The 17,562-nt window shown below is 42.0% G+C and overlaps 1 protein-coding gene across 2 annotated transcripts in view; it reads left to right on the top strand.

The window, feature by feature from the left end:
• Positions 1-10,970: 10,970 nt before the first annotated feature.
• Positions 10,971-17,562, top strand: part of klhl13 (kelch-like family member 13) — a 178,235-nt gene continuing 171,643 nt past the window's right edge. For both annotated transcript variants that reach the window (XM_028816087.2, XM_028816086.2), the window contains exon 1: positions 10,971-11,047. The gene's annotated coding sequence lies outside the window, so the exon portion shown is untranslated. The remainder of the gene's footprint in view (positions 11,048-17,562) is intronic.

The following is a 17,562-nucleotide window of genomic DNA, read 5'->3' as shown; positions in this document are numbered from 1 at the left end:
TAAGGAGCAGAGGTTGGATTGTGTTGAAGGCGCTAGAGAAGTCTAGAAACATAATTCTTACAGCACCACTGCTTCTGTCCAAGTGGGAGAGGGATCAATGTAGCATATAGATGATGGCATCCTCTGCTCCCACCTTCTCCTGATATGCAAACTGCAGAGGGTCGAGGGCGTGTTGAACCTGTGGTCTCAGGTGGTGAAGCAGCAGCCTCTCCATGGTCTTCATCACATGTGATGTCAGAGCAACAGGCCGGAAGTCATTCAGCTCACTAGGACGTGATACCTTTGGGACTGGGGTGATGCAAGATGTTTTCCAAAGCCTCAGGACTCTCCCCTGTTTCAGGCTCAGGTTGAAGATGCACTGTAGAGGACACCCCAGCTCCGATGCACAGACCTTCAGCAGTCATGGCGATACTCCATCTGGACCCGCTGCTTTGCTGGCACGAAGTCTCCTCAGCTCTCTGCCCACTTGCGCTGTTGTAATTATGGGTGGGGATGTCTCTCCTATGCTGGTATCAGCAGAAGGATTTGTGGAGGGTGCAGTACTCCGAGGTGAGAGTGAGAGTGGGTTAGGGTGGTCAAACCTGTTAAAGAAGTTGTTTATTTGGTTTGCTCTCTTCACGTCTCTCGATGGTGGTACCCCGCTTCGAGCTGCAGCCAGTGATGATCTTCATCCCATCCCACACTTCCTTCATGCTGTTATTCTGCAACTTTTGCTCCAGCTTTCTCCTGTACTGCTCCTTCACCGCCCTGAGCTGGACTCGGAGTTCCTTCTGCATGCGCTTGAGCTCATACTGATCACAGCCTTTGAAAGCCCTTTTCTTCTGGTTCAAAAGGCCCTTGATGTCACTTGTAATCCATGACTTGTTGTTAGCATAGCGCCATACAGTTCTTACTGGAACTAAATGTCCATACAGAAGTTGATGTAATCAGTAGTGCAGTCAACAACTTCCTCAATGTTCTCACTATGTGATCCCTGCAGGATATCCCAGTCTGTAGTCTTCTACGACAGGAGCTACTAATTGAGTACTATACAGCAATCATTAAGGCTGTTCTAAGATCATCAGTTACAGTGTGGTTTGGATCAGTAACTAAACATAACAAGAACAGGCTACAATGAATAAGCAGGTCTGAATAATAGATCACTGGAACCAGTCTTGCCACCTTATAGGAACTGCACAATTTCAGAATCATGAAGTAAGCAGGGAAAATAAACAGCAACCCTTCACATCCAGGCCACAATCTCTTTGAACTTCTCTCATCTGCCAGGCTTTATAGACTATACTATGCCAGAAAAAGCAGATATAAACAACAGTTTTCTTTCCATAGGCCATCAAACCTACAGTTTGTTAATTCAGCTGTCCTTGCTTAGTCTAATGCACAATTCTGTATTTATTTCAGTGTTACTTACACTTCATTGCACACTGCATGCACATACTCATTGTCTTCTTTTTATCTTAGTTGTGTACTAATCAATTGTTTGTGTGCCTGTCATGAAACTATACTTGGACAGCCATCAAAAAAAGAAGTGAAATTCCTTGTATGCAAACGTACTTGGCAAATAAATGGGACTCTGGTTATGAAAATCCTATTACCCCATGTAGTAGCTTTCATTCATTCATGCATTCCTAAATTGACTAAATGGATTGGATTGAGAATGGGTGTAATGAAAACAGAAATATCTCTAACAGACTAGAAAGGTAAGTTTACATTGCAAACTGCATGTAGGAGCCTGAACTAAAAGTATAGCAAAAGTGTTAAAAATACAACAAAAAGAAACACATTATATCTCCTGGTAAATCACAAATAAAGAAGATGAAAATTATATCCTCTCCTGTGTGAGACCCAGATAGAATGGGGTTAAGACAGTACCAGAGACAGAAGGATGTTTTTAAAACACCTAGCATTTGAATATTGATTAATGCCTAACAGAACTGCAGCAGATTGATTTTCTCATTGGCCATGTTTCATGACTAAGCCTTTAAAAACATATCATCTGGCATGCTTTTATGACTTTGTATTAGGAGTTTCCACTTTTTAGTATCCCCAGTCATCACTAATAAACTAACTAAACTAACCATTTGTTACAATACAGATGACTTCTTACCTGGTAAGAATCTAAAGGAAAGGCAAAGGAATCTTGTAAGTACACTCAGGACAGCCCAGTAATTACATGCTTCTCAAAAACAAGATCAATCAAGAACAAAAGAATTATAGTTTGACAAATACTACGATTAGCTATTATCTACCTGAGTTTCTTGCTACTGAAGGTACATTTTATTAATTCCTGAACATTAGCCCTCTTGACAGTCGAAAACATACAATCGCAGTAATTATTTAAACAAGTACTATCACACAATAATTATTTGAAGTAGCACAGTCACACACTATGTGATAGTAAAATGGCTGAAACGCACTATATAAGGTGCAATTATGACATCAAATCATGTCAGGTCAGGTCAGGTCAGGTTGGGGACCATGCACTGGTACAGTGCGTGGCCGCACCCACCACACGACGAAACATCTCAGGATCCTGGTTACCAACCCCCCCAGGCAGACATGCGGTCCAGTCCCATCCTCTGGAAATGACCAGCTATCAGCCGCAGCCAGATGTTATATGGGCATCCCTTTGGCCTAGTCCAGCTGCTCAGATCCTCAACAATGAGGATACTGCAAGTCGGATTGTCCTCGGGGAATCACGCCACATGGCTGTAGTGCCATAACGGACAATGCAGGTAATGTGCCTCATTTGGGACTCCATGAGCAACCATGAGGTACCCAAGGATTCTCTAAAGTGGCACAATACTGAAGGAGTCCAGTCTTCATCTCAGGTCACTGGATAGAGCTCATGTCTCGCAACCATAAAACAAAACAGGAAGCAACAGGACACTAAAAACTTGGACCTTTGGCCCAAGATATTGGGAGCGCCACACACCCCTTTCCAGCAAACTCATGACCCCCCCGCCCCCATGCTCTCCCATTTCGTCTACTGACTTCATGGGAAGAGTCACCAGAGACATGAATGTCACTGTCGAGGTAAGTAAACCTCTCGATGAGGTTGACACTCTCTCCACAGACAGACACACTGCTGATGGCTGTGCCCAAGAGGTAATTAAAGGCCTGGATCTTGGCTTTTATCCAGGACACTTGAAAGTCCACACACTCAAGACTCTTCGCTCAGTCTCTTGAGCGCCCCAATCAGAGCCTTCATTGACTCCACAAACATCACAGCATCATTGGCAAAGTCAAGATCAGTGAATCTTGTGAAATAGTGACAAATAACTGGCAAAAAAGGGCACAGACCACAAAATACCTCAAAACCTTATCAGGATTTCACTGGCCAGCCTTATAAACAAGCCTCACTCCAGGCAGCCTGACCCCAAACACAAAATGCAGACTTCAAGGCCAGTATATGTCCTTTAAGGGAGAGAATGGTCATAATCCCCTGGCTTCAGACAACAAAAACTAAACAAAATTCTTTAAACTTTAAAGAATGTAATAAATAAAAAAGCAGCATAAAATAGGACTAAGCAAAGAGAAAGACAACGATAAAGCAAAAAAGATATGCCTAAATTGCAACCCAAGGCAAACACGTCTAATCTTCTTTTCAGAAATCAGAAATGAAAAGCAAAAAAATCCAAGAAATCTGAAACTCCAATACAATAATCAAAATAAACCATATAACTCCACAAATCACAAAGAATCTCTGGGGATCTCACTCTTTAGTCTGAATATAAACGATGAGGGTGGGCCCCAGCAGTAATGTCATTAGTGGCCCAGCTCTTGAAGGCTCCACCCATAACACACAAGGAACAAAAACATTAGTATACAATGAGTAAAAATGAAACAATGTGTAAACATAACAATAAATTACCACAACATAAATTATATAACAACAAAAATCATATGAAAAACAATCACTCAAAAACAGCAGTAAAAACAATAAAAAGAAAAATAAGCAGAAGCTAGGGAACAAACCTGGGCTGAAACATAACACAAAGAATAATAATAAATGTGGGTGGAATAAGTTAAAATGGAAAAACCTAAGATGTTGGTTGTTTACCAGTTGCTTGAGCTACAAAGGTTTAAGAAAAAAGATCTACTGGCTTAACAGAATTGTCCTTTAAAGATGATGTAACAAAAATAACCAAACAAAAGCACTGTGAAACAATATACAATCAAAACTTTCCTCACACAAATATTTACTATAGTTATAGCTCAGCACAAAAATGACAACAGTTTGTAAACTTTAGTTGTAACAGCTGTGGAAAAAAATAAGACTTAGGTTTTTAATTAGTAATTTTTGATCCCCTTATATTTCACTTAGTCCTATTTTGCTTTGATTAAGACAATCATCATTAAAAGAGTCCAACTAAGATTTCAGGAAATATGACAGGCAGATACTGGCAAAATATTTTATAAAAGAAAACTGTAAATATTATTGTTAGTAATTGCTATGTCTGATGAAGACTTAGCAGGCCATAAGATTTTGCTTATAAAACTATTTATTGTGCATATAAAATTCTTTTTATTTTTGGTTGGAATTAACCTTTATCTATTTGTTCCCATTGGTAGAAGTCCACTGCATTGTCCTTTGTCTAAACCCTGCCATATTGATATTGTGTACATCATCACGACCTGCTCATAAAGAGATAAATCAGACACAAGCCCACTGCACACTTACTTCTGAAACACTCCACAAATGCCAGCTAACCTCATAGCATGTGTTTCAACAATTGGACAAAAGCGGTGCAAATGCCAGAAGAACACAATAGTCATGCTCATTAATAGCTGATTAACATTGCCTGCTGCTTCAATTTCACTGTAATTATTTTTGTATTTTACTTCATGTATTTCCTGTGCTACAAATGATATAACACCCTATATTTGTTTAAATAAGCATATCAATTAATTAAACAAATAAACGAAATGCAATATTTTTTGGATAAAATTTCTTCAGTGACAGAATTGTTTACAATAATTTGAGAATGACAGATCAAAGACTGTTTTAACATTTGAGTATGTTTTAAGTTTAATTTAAAAATAGTGCAAGAATGGCATGGTGTATGGGAAACAAGTTTAATATTAACAGTCTTAAAGTGTCAGGAAAGAGAGTGTCAACAAACTAACTTATGGAAACGTGTAAGAGAAGTGAGTCACAGAAAAATACTGTACAGTGATATGAATGAACCCCTCCTTTAACCGTCACCTTATCGTGGTGGAGGGGTTTGCGTGTCCCAATGATCCTAGGAGCTCTGTTGTCCGGGGCTTTATGCCCCTGGTAGGGCCACCCAAGGCAAACTGGTCCTAGGTGAGGGATGAGACAAAGAGCGGTTAAACAAACCTCCTATGAAGAAAAACAATTTTGGACGGCGTTTTCCCTTGCCCGGACGCGGGTCACCGGGGCCCCACTCTGGAGCCAGGCCTGGAGGTGGGGCTCGATGGCGAGCGCCTGGTGGCCGGGCCTGCACCCATGGGGCTCGGCCGGGCACAGCCCGAAGAGGCAACGTGGGTCCCCCTTCCCATGGGCTCACCACCTATGGGAGGGGCCAAGGAGGTCGGGTGCAGTGTGAGTTGGGTGGTGGCCGAAGGCGGGGACCTTGGCGGTCCGATCCTCGGCTACAGAAACTGGCTCTTGGGACGTGGAATGTCACCTCTCTGAAGGGGAAGGAGCCTGAGCTAGTGCGCGAAGTTGAGAGGTTCCGGCTAGATATAGTCGGACTCACCTCGACGCACAGCTTGGACTCTGGAACCAATCTCCTTGAGAGGGGCTGGACTCTCTACCACTCTGGAGTTGCCCCCGGTGAGAGGCGCCGAGCAGGTGTGGGTATACTTATTGCCCCCCAACTTGGAGCCTGTACATTGGGGTTTACCCCGGTGGACGAGAGGGTAGCCTCCCTTCGCCTTCGGGTGGGGGGACGGGTCCTAACTGTTGTTTGTGCGTATGCACCGAACAGCAGTTCGGAGTACCCACCCTTTTTGGAGTCCCTGGAGGGGGTGCTAGAGGGCATACCTTCTGGGGACTCCCTCGTTCTGCTGGGAGACTTCAATGCTCACGTGGGCAATGACAGTGAGACCTGGAAGGGCGTGATTGGGAGGAATGGCCCCCCTGATCTGAACCCGAGCGGTGTTTTGTTATTGGACTTCTGTGCTCGTCACGGATTGTCCATAACGAACACCATGTTCAAGCATAGGGGTGTTCATATGTGCACTTGGCACCAGGACACCCTAGGCCTCAGTTCGATGATCGACTTTGTGGTCGTGTCGTCGGACTTGCGGCCACATGTCTTGGACACTCGGGTGAAGAGAGGGACGGAGCTGTCAACTGATCACCACCTGGTGGTGAGTTGGCTTCGATGGTGGGGGAGGATGCCAGTCAGGCGTGGTAGGCCCAAACGTGTTGTGAGGGTCTGCTGGGAACGTCTGGCAGAGCCCCCTGTCAGAAGTAGCTTCAACTCCCACCTCCGGCAGAACTTCGACCACATCCCGAGGGAGGTGGGGGACATTGAGTCCGAATGGGCCATGTTCCGTGCCTCTATTGTTGAGGCAGCTGACCGGAGCTGTGGCCGTAAGGTGGTCGGTGCCTGTCGTGGCGGCAATCCCCGAACCCGCTGGTGGACACCGGCGGTGAAGGATGGCGTCAAGCTGAAGAAGGAGTCCTACAGGACCCTTTTGTCCTGTGGGACCCCGGAGGCAGCTGATAGGTACCGGCAGGCCAAGCGGAATGCGGCTTTGGTGGTTGCTGAGGCAAAAACTCGGGCGTGGGAGGAGTTTGGGGAGGCCATGGAGAATGACTTTCGGACGGCTTCGAGGAGATTCTGGTCCACCATCCGGCGTCTCAGGAAGGGGAAGCAGTGCAGTGTCAATACTGTATATGGTGGGGATGGTGCGCTGCTGACCTCGACTCGGGACGTTGTGGGTCGGTGGGGGGAATACTTCGAAGACCTCCTCAATCCCATTAACATGCCTTCCAATGAGGAAGCAGAGCCTGGGGACTCAGAGGTGGGCTCCCCCATCTCTGGGACTGAGGTCACCGAGGTGGTCAAAAAACTCCTTGGTGGCAGGGCCCCCGGGGGTGGATGAGATACGCCCGGAGTTCCTCAAGGCTCTGGATGTTGTAGGACTGTCTTGGCTGACACGCCTCTGCAACATCGCATGGACATCAGGGACAGTGCCTCTGGATTGGCAGACCGGGGTGGTGGTCCCCCTCTTTAAGAAGGGGGATCGGAGGGTGTGTTCCAACTACAGAGGGATCACACTCCTCAGCCTCCCTGGAAAAGTCTATTCAGGGGTCCTGGAGAGGAGGGTCCGTCGGATAGTCGAGCCTCGGATTCAGGAGGAACAGTGTGGTTTTCGTCCTGGTCGCGGAACAGTGGACCAGCTCTATACCCTTAGCAGGGTCCTGGAGGGAGAATGGGAGTTTGCCCAACCAGTCTACATGTGTTTTGTGGACTTAGAAAAGGCATTCGACCGTGTCCCTCGGGGAATCCTGTGGGGGGTACTCCGAGAGTATGGGGTACCGGCCCCCCTGATAAGGGCTGTTCAGTCCCTGTACGATCGGTGCCAGAGCTTGGTCCGCATTGCCGGCAGTAAGTCGAACCCGTTTCCAGTGAGAGTTGGACTCCGCCAGGGCTGCCCTTTGTCACCGATTCTGTTCATAACTTTTATGGACAGAATTTCTAGGCGCAGCCAGGGTGTTGAGGGGGTCCGGTTTGGTGGGCTCAGGATTGGGTCACTGCTTTTTGCAGATGATGTTGTCCTGTTTGCTTCATCAGGCCGTGATCTTCAGCTCTGTCTGGATCGGTTCGCAGCCGAGTGTGAAGCGGCTGGGATGAGAATCAGCACCTCCAAATCCGAGACCATGGTCCTCAGCCGGAAAAGGGTGGAGTGCCCTCTCAGGGTTGGTAGCGAGATCCTGCCCCAAGTGGAGGAGTTCAAGTATCTCGGGGTCTTGTTCACGAGTGAGGGAAGAATGGAGCGTGAGATCGACAGGCGGATCGGTGCGGCATCCGCAGTAATGCGGGCATTGCATCGGTCTGTCGTGGTGAAAAAGGAGCTGAGCCGCAAGGCGAAGCTCTCAATTTACCAGTCGATCTATGTTCCTACCCTCACCTATGGTCATGAGCTATGGGTAGTGACCGAAAGAACGAGATCGCGAATACAAGCGGCTGAAATGAGTTTCCTCCGCAGGGTGTCTGGGCTTTCCCTTAAAGATAGGGTGAGAAGCTCAGTCATCCGGGAGGGGCTCAGAGTAGAGCCGCTGCTCCTCCGCATCGAGAGGAGTCAGATGAGGTGGCTCGGGCATCTGATCAGGATGCCTCCTGGACGCCTCCCTGGTGAGGTGTTCCGGGCACGTCCAACCGGGAGGAGGCCCCGGGGAAGACCCAGGACACGCTGGAGGGACTATGTCTCTCGACTGGCCTGGGAACGCCTTGGGATTCTCCCGGAAGAGCTAGAAGAAGTGGCCGGGGAGAGGGAAGTCTGGGCATCTCTGCTCAAGCTGCTGCCCCCGCGACCCGACCTCGGATAAGCGGGAGACAATGGATGGATGGATGGATGGATGGATGGATATGAATGAATTCTTAGTGTCCTGTCAGCCACAAACAGGAACAATGATTAAGAATTAAATCAGAGGTGAGTCAGAAGTAAAAATGATGGGTAATAGAAAGGGAAGAAGATACAGTAAGTTTGCATTGAAGACCTAAAGCTTGCAGCAATGCAAATGCTCATAACAATCAAAAAACTAATAACATATAGTGCTTAACATTACAAAATATTGCATAATTCAGTTATACTCAACTATATATATTATTTGGGGACAACAACAAAAATAATACACAAACTGTGTCATTGTTCCATGCATTTTTCACACGAAGAGTTACTAGTATTTGAAATTTAGTGCTAGGACCTACACACTGGGCCTAAAAAAGTATAAATAAAAAATAAGTGAGTTAACTCCTACCTTAAAAAAGAGAAACACAACAACCAGCTGCTGTCAACATGAAAGCTTTGACATTTGAAATATTTAGGGAGGTTATGGGAAAAAGAAGACTGTCAGCGAACCCCAGAGTTGTTCTGGTAAATCATTTGGCATCCCAGAGGGGAAAAGGAAAACTTTGTTGTTGTGGGCAATGTATTCTAGTGGCTAAGCCATTAAACTTTAATTCCTATAGTTATTGTTTCACGCTTCACTTCTGACCCTAAGCAAGACATCTTATCTGAATGTGTTTTAAGTGGAAAAAAGACATTCAAAATTGCATTATATCTCTGCACTTTTAAAGTGTCTTAAAGGAATACTCCACACAAAAAATGATTATTTTTATACATTATTTACTCCATGCTGTTTGTAGTGAGGGTTGACAAAAAAATTTAATTCTCATGTTTTCATGCAGAGCGAGAGAAACAGTTTTTTGATATAATAGAATCTAATGGGGACCAGTGCTGTACTGTACAATGGCAAACAATGTAAAAAATGTCCATTGAAAAAAGAACAAAATTCTCACGTTACTTGTGCTGCATAATCCACATGTGCGTTACTCTAGTTGTATGCTGAAAGTAGTGCAAAATGTGTGCATTTTTGGCTGAAATGTCATTAACGGTTACTTCCAGAAAAAGCAGTGTACATCTTAAAGCAATAAAACGCTTTCCCATAATACTGTGCTTTTGAATTGAAGACCTGTCTCTCACCCTTATTTACTGGTCAAGAGTTCTGTCTTCAATTCAAAAACACAATATTATGGTAATGCAGTTTCCTGTTTATGACTGTGGGATGTGATTTTTCACTTTTTTACAATGGTAATGGATCATGGAGTGGGTCAGAATTGTACCGCCACACTGACAATTGCATTCGATGACAATCACACTCGACTCACCATGGGGGATCCTTACAGACACTTACAGGGGAAAAGTGGGTTGTGACACCAGTAAAGTCGAGAAGCACTGCTTTAAGGTGTTATTTACTCTTGCAATGTCCTATACAAAGTGAACCTAAATTAGATAAAAATTCCATGAAAAGATCATTATCAAGAAAACTTTATATAAAAGTTAAAGGAATACTTTGAGTAGATGTTTAAAAAGGAGGCAGTGTAGCAAAATGTCCTGTGGAATTGATTTAGCTACTATGGCTTAGGTCACCACAGTTGCCACTGAGCTGTGTACTGGTAATTGCAGGGATTGATGACATTTGAGCAGTTATGTGTGTTAAATGATATAGGCAAAGTCTTAGTAGGATGAAGAATATGCCTGTTCAGTACGGAATAAAAAGCTCCAGGCAGAGACTCAGAATTGGGAAGATACACTGTTATAACATAGATATGACTGTAATTAAAACATCCTTTAAAACGACCAAATTAATATATCACTGTTACATATACAATAGTTATACATCAGCTTTAGAACGTCTAAGCACTTTAAGACGACCAAATTAATATATCACTTTCAATTATTCAGTTTCAGCCGGTTTAATTATACAAAAACTACACATCAGTGTAAGAGCGTCTAAGGTATCTAAGATGATTGTTTCCTCCATGTTAGGTTTTATTTTTACACTAAATATAATTTGTCACGTTTCGTTAATTTATCTGAGTCTATCTGTAGTGATTTTGCAGACAGTATATAGTATTTGTACACTGAAATCACACTGTTGAAATCATTTACATAAGATAAAAATGAGCAGTGTTCCAAGTGACGTTTCTTCGGGGTCCCTTACATTTGACCTCAGCCAAGAATAGCGCACCGTAACCCGTTGTTTTTCTCCGCTTAAGTCACTTCTGCAGCCATCTGCAAACTGTACCCTGTATGTACAGTACAAGCGCAATAACTTTCTTACATTCGCACATGCGCACATATTTGGCCTTTCTAAACGGAAGTCTCCTATGCGGTCATTTGATTGACATCCAAGATTTACGAATCAGGCATATCCTTACGGGGCGTCCCACAGTGCAGAACCAATAAAGTAACAGAAAAGGCGGGTTTTCAACGGTTCAGGAGTGGAGCGGATTGGGGGGGGGGTCATACCGAACGAAAACAAGAGGAACTCTGAAAGGAGCAGGTAGGATTTATGGTTTATTTTAAATCTTATGACGCATGTTTACCTCAAATTATTTTAAAGCGATAATGGCTGGAAGTTAGGCACTTGAGTATTCTGAATTATACTGCAGTTATGTGCATCTGCGTTTGATACAGTTACGGTCCATAGCAGTTCGCCGGTAAAGTTCTTGTGACACCGACGTGACAGGGTGCCATCCGTACCCCCTATCCAGAACTCGGGCGTGTCGGTATTAAGTAAATTTTTGTCCGTTACGTCTTCATACTAAAAGTATTTCTTATTTTCACTACTGATAGATACTGCGTTTCAACATTTGCTGGGGTTGGGGGTGTCTGGTGTGTAGCGTTGAAAGTTATTATGTAACTTTTTTCTTCTTTGGGAAAGTTTTTTTGCTTTATGTTTTGTATCTTGAGGATACTTTATTATTGCAGAAGATTGTTCAAGAGCATTAAAAACAAACGAGTCATGTGTGAGAGGGACATGTTATTGACTTATTATTAACTATTACTTGTTTACAGCTTTTTTGAATGTGTGTGTGTGTATATGTATATATACTATATATATATATATATATATATATATATATATATATACAGTATGTATGTGCGTGTAACCTTTAATTCAGTCTTCTCGTTTAAAGTGCCTGGTTTCTTTTGGTCCTAAAGTGTTTTACGCTAATGGCTGAACCAATTTTTACAAAAATAACTATTGAAATTTAAAGGGGTCGTAGAGGCCGTGATATACCAATAATTATGTTTTATGTGAACTCTTTTGTGTTGTACAGGAAGATCATTCAACTTACTGCTCAGCAGCGGTGCTTAACAGTAACTAAAAAGCGTGAACGCGTCTTGTGATGGAATGGTAACTTGTCCAGAGTTTTGTATCCTACCTTTCTTGATTTTTGGAATCTATGACACAGAAATAGGTAAAACAGAAAAGAAAAAAAAAGCTTGATTAGCGCCTGGGTGGCCGGACAGATGAATGAAATGCGTTTGCTAAATTTATGATCACATCCTTTTTTAATTACTTTTTTTACTAATCTTACACATTGTTTAACATGGCACCTTTCATAAAAAGAACTGAAGCAAAGATTTTGCAGTACAGCATAAGATTCAATATGTCACATTTTTAATTTGTAACATACAGATTGTCAAAGGTTTATTAAAAGTGTCGATGAATAGCAATGAAAATAGATAGTTATATAAAGGATACCTGACATGTTTTCACGTGATGATGGATTTCTTCACATATTGTCTGTTCATTTATTTTTTGTAATATAGGTATGCCACAACGCACAAGGACAAAAACTGATGGGTTCCTTTCAGTTTATTTCTGTAAAGTATGCTATATAAATCTTTAGAAGTTAGTTTAATTTAAGGTTATTATTGATCTGTATGCATATTTACTGTGGAGGACGTTTGTAAAACATTCAGCATGGTCCATAATTTTAAATTACTTTTTACCATTCAGGTTATGAAACAATCCCAACATAAGTAACTGGGGAAGATGTAAGCACACTAATGGGGCTCATTAACTTACACAAGTCAATTCTACTATACCAATTAAAGAACATTTATAATTATGTTTTTCATTTGTGATTGGGGGGGAAAAAAAAAAAATTCTAACATGAGTGTCAGTAGGCTTTGCGCCCTAGGAACCAAGTTACTTGAACTATTCTATAATATTTCAGTAATTATTTACCACTCTGATGCTGATCTTTCTGATCATAAAATAGGTCATTATGATAGCAACTGATGAGAAGAATTCATAATTGTAGAATTATGGTATTTGAGGGTGCCTATGGAGTGCTTCTTTCACTTGTATGATTTGGCTCAAAAACTAAACCGCACATTGTCATTTCGTAACAGGCTTAAGTTTCGAGTCTGGTATTTTTCTGTCCAGCCTCTATCTTTAGACTGTCCTCAAGAAACTGTGACACACAGACCCATCATTGAGATATTGATGATTTCTGTTTCAGGGGACACTAAAACGTTGAGATGCGTGAAACCAGAAGATCGAAATTTTTGACAAATCTAAAGCTTTCTCTCCTTCCCCATAGATAATAAGCTATGGTGTGGTAGGGCACAAAGCAAAAATCAACGGCAGTGTTTAAGCACATACACATTTGGGTTTTAAATGATTAGTTTTGAGAATCAAATTTTCAGTATTGTAGCTGTGAATAATCCTGTTCAGGTCAAGTTAGGGAGCTTGCGCTGGCATAGCGTTTTCCCGGACCTACCATACAATGAAACAGCTTGGGATCCTGGTTGGCAACCCCCAGCCAGACACGCAGCCCAGTTCCACCCTCTGGAAATGACCATTTATCTGCCATAGCCAGGTGTTACATGGGCTTCCCCTTAGCTTGGTCCAGTCACTCTGGTCCTCAGTAATGAGGATCCTATGAGCTGGATCACACTCGGGGGAATTGCGCCACGTGGCTGTAGTGCCGTAACTGGCGCTCCCTCACAATGCAGGTAATGTGCCTCATTCAGAACTCCATGAGCAACCTTTCATTCGACACAAAGTCAAACCAGCAGTACCCAAGTATTCTCTGAAGAGACACAGTACCAATGGAGTCCGTTCTTTATCTCCGGTCACTGGATAGCATCCATGTCTCGAAACCATACAGCAAAACAGGGAGTACCAGTACTCAAAAGACATGGACCTTCGTCCTTTTGCAGAGATACCGGGAGTGCCACACACCCCTTTCCAGTGACCTCATGACATCCTCCTATGCTTCCCCAATCCATAAATGACTTCTTAGGAAGAATCACCAGAGACCTGAATGTCACTGCCGAGGTAAGTAAACCTCTCGACAAGGTTGACATTCCTTCTGCAGACAGACACACTGCTGATGGCTGTGCCCAAGAGGTCATTAAAGGTGTGGATCTTAGTTTTTATCCTGGGCACTTGCAAGCCCAGACACTCAAATTCCTCGCTCAGTCTCACAAGAACTCCGATCAGAACCTCCATTGACTCAAAGATCACAACATCAATGGCAAAGTCAAGATCAGTGAATCTCTCTTCAACAGATGCCCCACAGCTTCTGGACCCCACGCCCTTGCCCAACACCCAGGCCATGCATGCATTGAACAGAGTAGGAGCAAGAACACATCCCTTACAAACCCCAGAATCAACTGGGAAAAACAGAGGTTCTGCCTCCACTCTGCACATCACTCGCAGTACCAGTATATAGGCTGGCCATGATATTGCTGGGTCCCTTAATATCCGAAAGTTTAAATATTTTTAATGATCATGCATTTTCTTTGTAGTACAACATGAAAACTGTATACAATTTTGTTAAATTTATTTATCTGAAAGCAAATGTGAATTACAGTGGGTTAAATAATTCTTGCCTCATAAACTGGATTCCATACAATGGGATACCAGGCCTTCAAAAATGTTATGGTCAATGACAGTTTTCAGCCTGTAATATCATTCTTATGACACAACAATATGAAGCATTGCTGCTGTTGTAACTTGTTTTTTAGACAATATTTAGCTGTCTGGATTGGTTTTATCCTGTTTACAAAATGCACTTGCTTGTACACTGGACCACAGGGAAAGTGTAGGCACTTATTGCAGACTGAATTGATCAGTTTTCATCTAACTTAGATGATTAAGTCTGTAATGATTCAGTTTATGTGTCTTATTAAAAATAAGTTTTGGAATCAAGGCTATGTCACATTCTGTGACTTTTGTAGCATTTTTTCAGTCAGCCTTCATTTACATACAGTAATCTTAGCAAGTTGGAAGCAGTTGATGGCAACTTCCTGTGAAAGTAGACGCCTAATGTGACATGCTCAATGACTCATTCCAACTAGTCTGTGACTTCCTCTGTGAGAATTCGAACAAGTTTCATTTTGTCTTTAGTAGTAGTGCTGGGTATGTGTGCATGAAAGCAGGCAAGCAGTGAATGCTCATTCGGAAGTACAGTGATCCCTCGCTATATCGCGCTTCGTCTTTCGCGGCTTCACTCCATCGCGGATTTTAAATGTAAGCATATGTGAATATATATCGCGGATTTTTCACTGCTTCGCGGATGTCTGCGGTCTACAGTACGTGTGCTTCCTCAGTTGATTTGCCCATTTGAATTCAAACAAGGGACGCATTTGAATTCAAAGAAGGGACGCTATTGGCGGATGGCTGAGAAGCTACCCAATCAGAGCACGAGGTTAAGTTCCTGTGTGCTGCTGATTGGCTCAGCGACGGAGTGCTGCATTATCAGGAAGTCTCATCTCACTCATTCAGCATTAACGTGCCTAAGCGCCAACAGAAGATGCAAATGATTGCAGAAAAGGTAAAAGTTTTGGATATGTTGAAGGAAGGAAACAGCTACACCGCTGCAGGATACCATTACAGCATAAATGAGTCCACGATTCTTTTTATTTAAAAAAGGAGGAAAAGCATATAAGATCTACAGCCACAGTGTCCTTTAACCAGGGTGCAAAACGAGTTGCAAGTGGACGTGATAAGGCAGTAGTCTGGATGGAATCTGCTTTAGGGATTTGGATTGAAGAGTGCTGGAAGAAGAACAATGGCGGTGCTAAACAGTTGCCTGAAGAGGCTGCTTTAGAAGAGCTGCAACGCTATCCTTTGTTGTGCAGTAAAATTAAAATCATCGTTATCGGACAAGTCGTCGTGTCATTGTTGGTGAGTAACCATAATTAATTATTTACGTACAGTACTTATTACATGTACATAGTTTAGTGTCACTGTACACACATTTTACTGTGTACAATTTTTTTTGTATTGTACGTATTTATTGCTGGTGGCCTGTCTGTCGTAATGGCTGTAACATATGTGATATTGGAGACGCTTGATATCTTTAAAATATTTAGGTTTTGTTTACATACATAATTTCAACGAATCTTACCTAATATCTAAGAGAATACAAAGGGTTTATGCTGTATAATTGTGCGTGAAATGTTTATAATAGTGTGGGAGAGTTTATAAGGGCTTAAAATATATAAAAATAACCATATAAACATATGGTTTCTACTTCGCGGATTTTCTTATTTCACGGGTGGCTCTGGAATGCAACTCCCGCGATGGAGGAGGGATTACTGTACAATGTATCTAATGCAGCGATGAGGAATAAGGAATGTGGGTGTTTTGGACCTCACAAACAGAAGAGAAGATTGTCTGTCCATCTGATTTTCTTCTGTTTTTAAACCCAGACTAAATGGCAAGTAGAAAAAAAGGGCAGAAATAGTGGTTCAGCTAGTTGCAGCTGTTAACCGTTCTTAGTTTTGACTCCTTCCGGCATTATGTTCTTGGCTGTCAGGGAAAAGGGTGATCTTGAGTGGGTAAATGTAAGATCGGCAGCTATATATATAATTTATTTTTTTCCTCCAATTGTATAAATTGACATGGTCTGGTAATGAGATCAGCAACTGCAGTTCTTAAATACCTCATAACTACTGGAATAGCTGAAATTTGTATAAAAAGCAGCTGTAATTTTCTTTGTCTCCCTTATTGTGTACATTTGCAAATATGCATTGACTAGCTGTGTTATCTAGACATTTCCTAAACAATGTTATAGTGCTGTTAATCGAATGTATCAAAGTATTATATTAGTAACTGAGTGCTCTTCTATATATATATATATATATATATATATATATATATATATATATATATATATATATATATAATAATTTTTAACCATGAGTTAATATTATTGATTCACTGTAGCTCCTTACTTTTGAAAATGCTACATGCAATTGCCCAGGAGTAAAACAGTTGTGCTGTAGATCAGTTCTTACTTTACTTAGTGACTTACCTTGTCTTTTGTTGATAGTCATTGGAAAAAAACCATGAACACAGGAAACTATTATTTTGAATTCAAACAGGTAATTAGTAGAAATAATAGCATAGGTATAAAAATAAAAAAATAATACTGGAAACACTGGTTATAATGACAATGAACAAATATACAGAAATATAGAATGGCAACAGTGCACTAATAAGATTTCTCAGGAACCCTCGGTCTGTCTTCTCCGGTTAACCAGTGACTTTTATGGTTGGTCTCATTATAGCATTTCAGTAATTGGACCCTTTATAAGAGTCTGCAGCCATATATCTTGTGTGTACAACATACAGTTATCTTTGCATAATATACAACTTGTGGTCTCAAGATATTACTTGTGCCTATACAATGTTTCTTGCACAAAATTAAATAGACACCACTTTTTGGGATTTCATGGGCTCCAAATTAGAAGAGGAAAATAAAAGGCTACTTCAACATGCTTATTTAAATTTGAAGATGAGTTCTTGACATCAGAGATTTCTTTAGCTGATGTTTTCAAATATGAATGTAGGGAAAATGCACATTCAGTTTCCATGTCTCACAAGTGAGTAGGAAGTGTTTACCGTAGTGTCCAGACCATGGTACATTGGCTTAGAAGACAAAACTAAAATGTAGATCATTAACTTTCGGTATCTGGTATGCTTGTACTTAAACATGTTGATCAAATATCCAAGATCAGGGCAAAAACTCAATAGTAGTAAATTCA

The sequence above is a fragment of the Erpetoichthys calabaricus genome, chromosome 12, assembly GCF_900747795.2.
Source record: "Erpetoichthys calabaricus chromosome 12, fErpCal1.3, whole genome shotgun sequence".
Classification (NCBI taxonomy): domain Eukaryota; kingdom Metazoa; phylum Chordata; class Cladistia; order Polypteriformes; family Polypteridae; genus Erpetoichthys; species Erpetoichthys calabaricus.
This window is presented reverse-complemented; position numbering and strand designations above follow the sequence as displayed.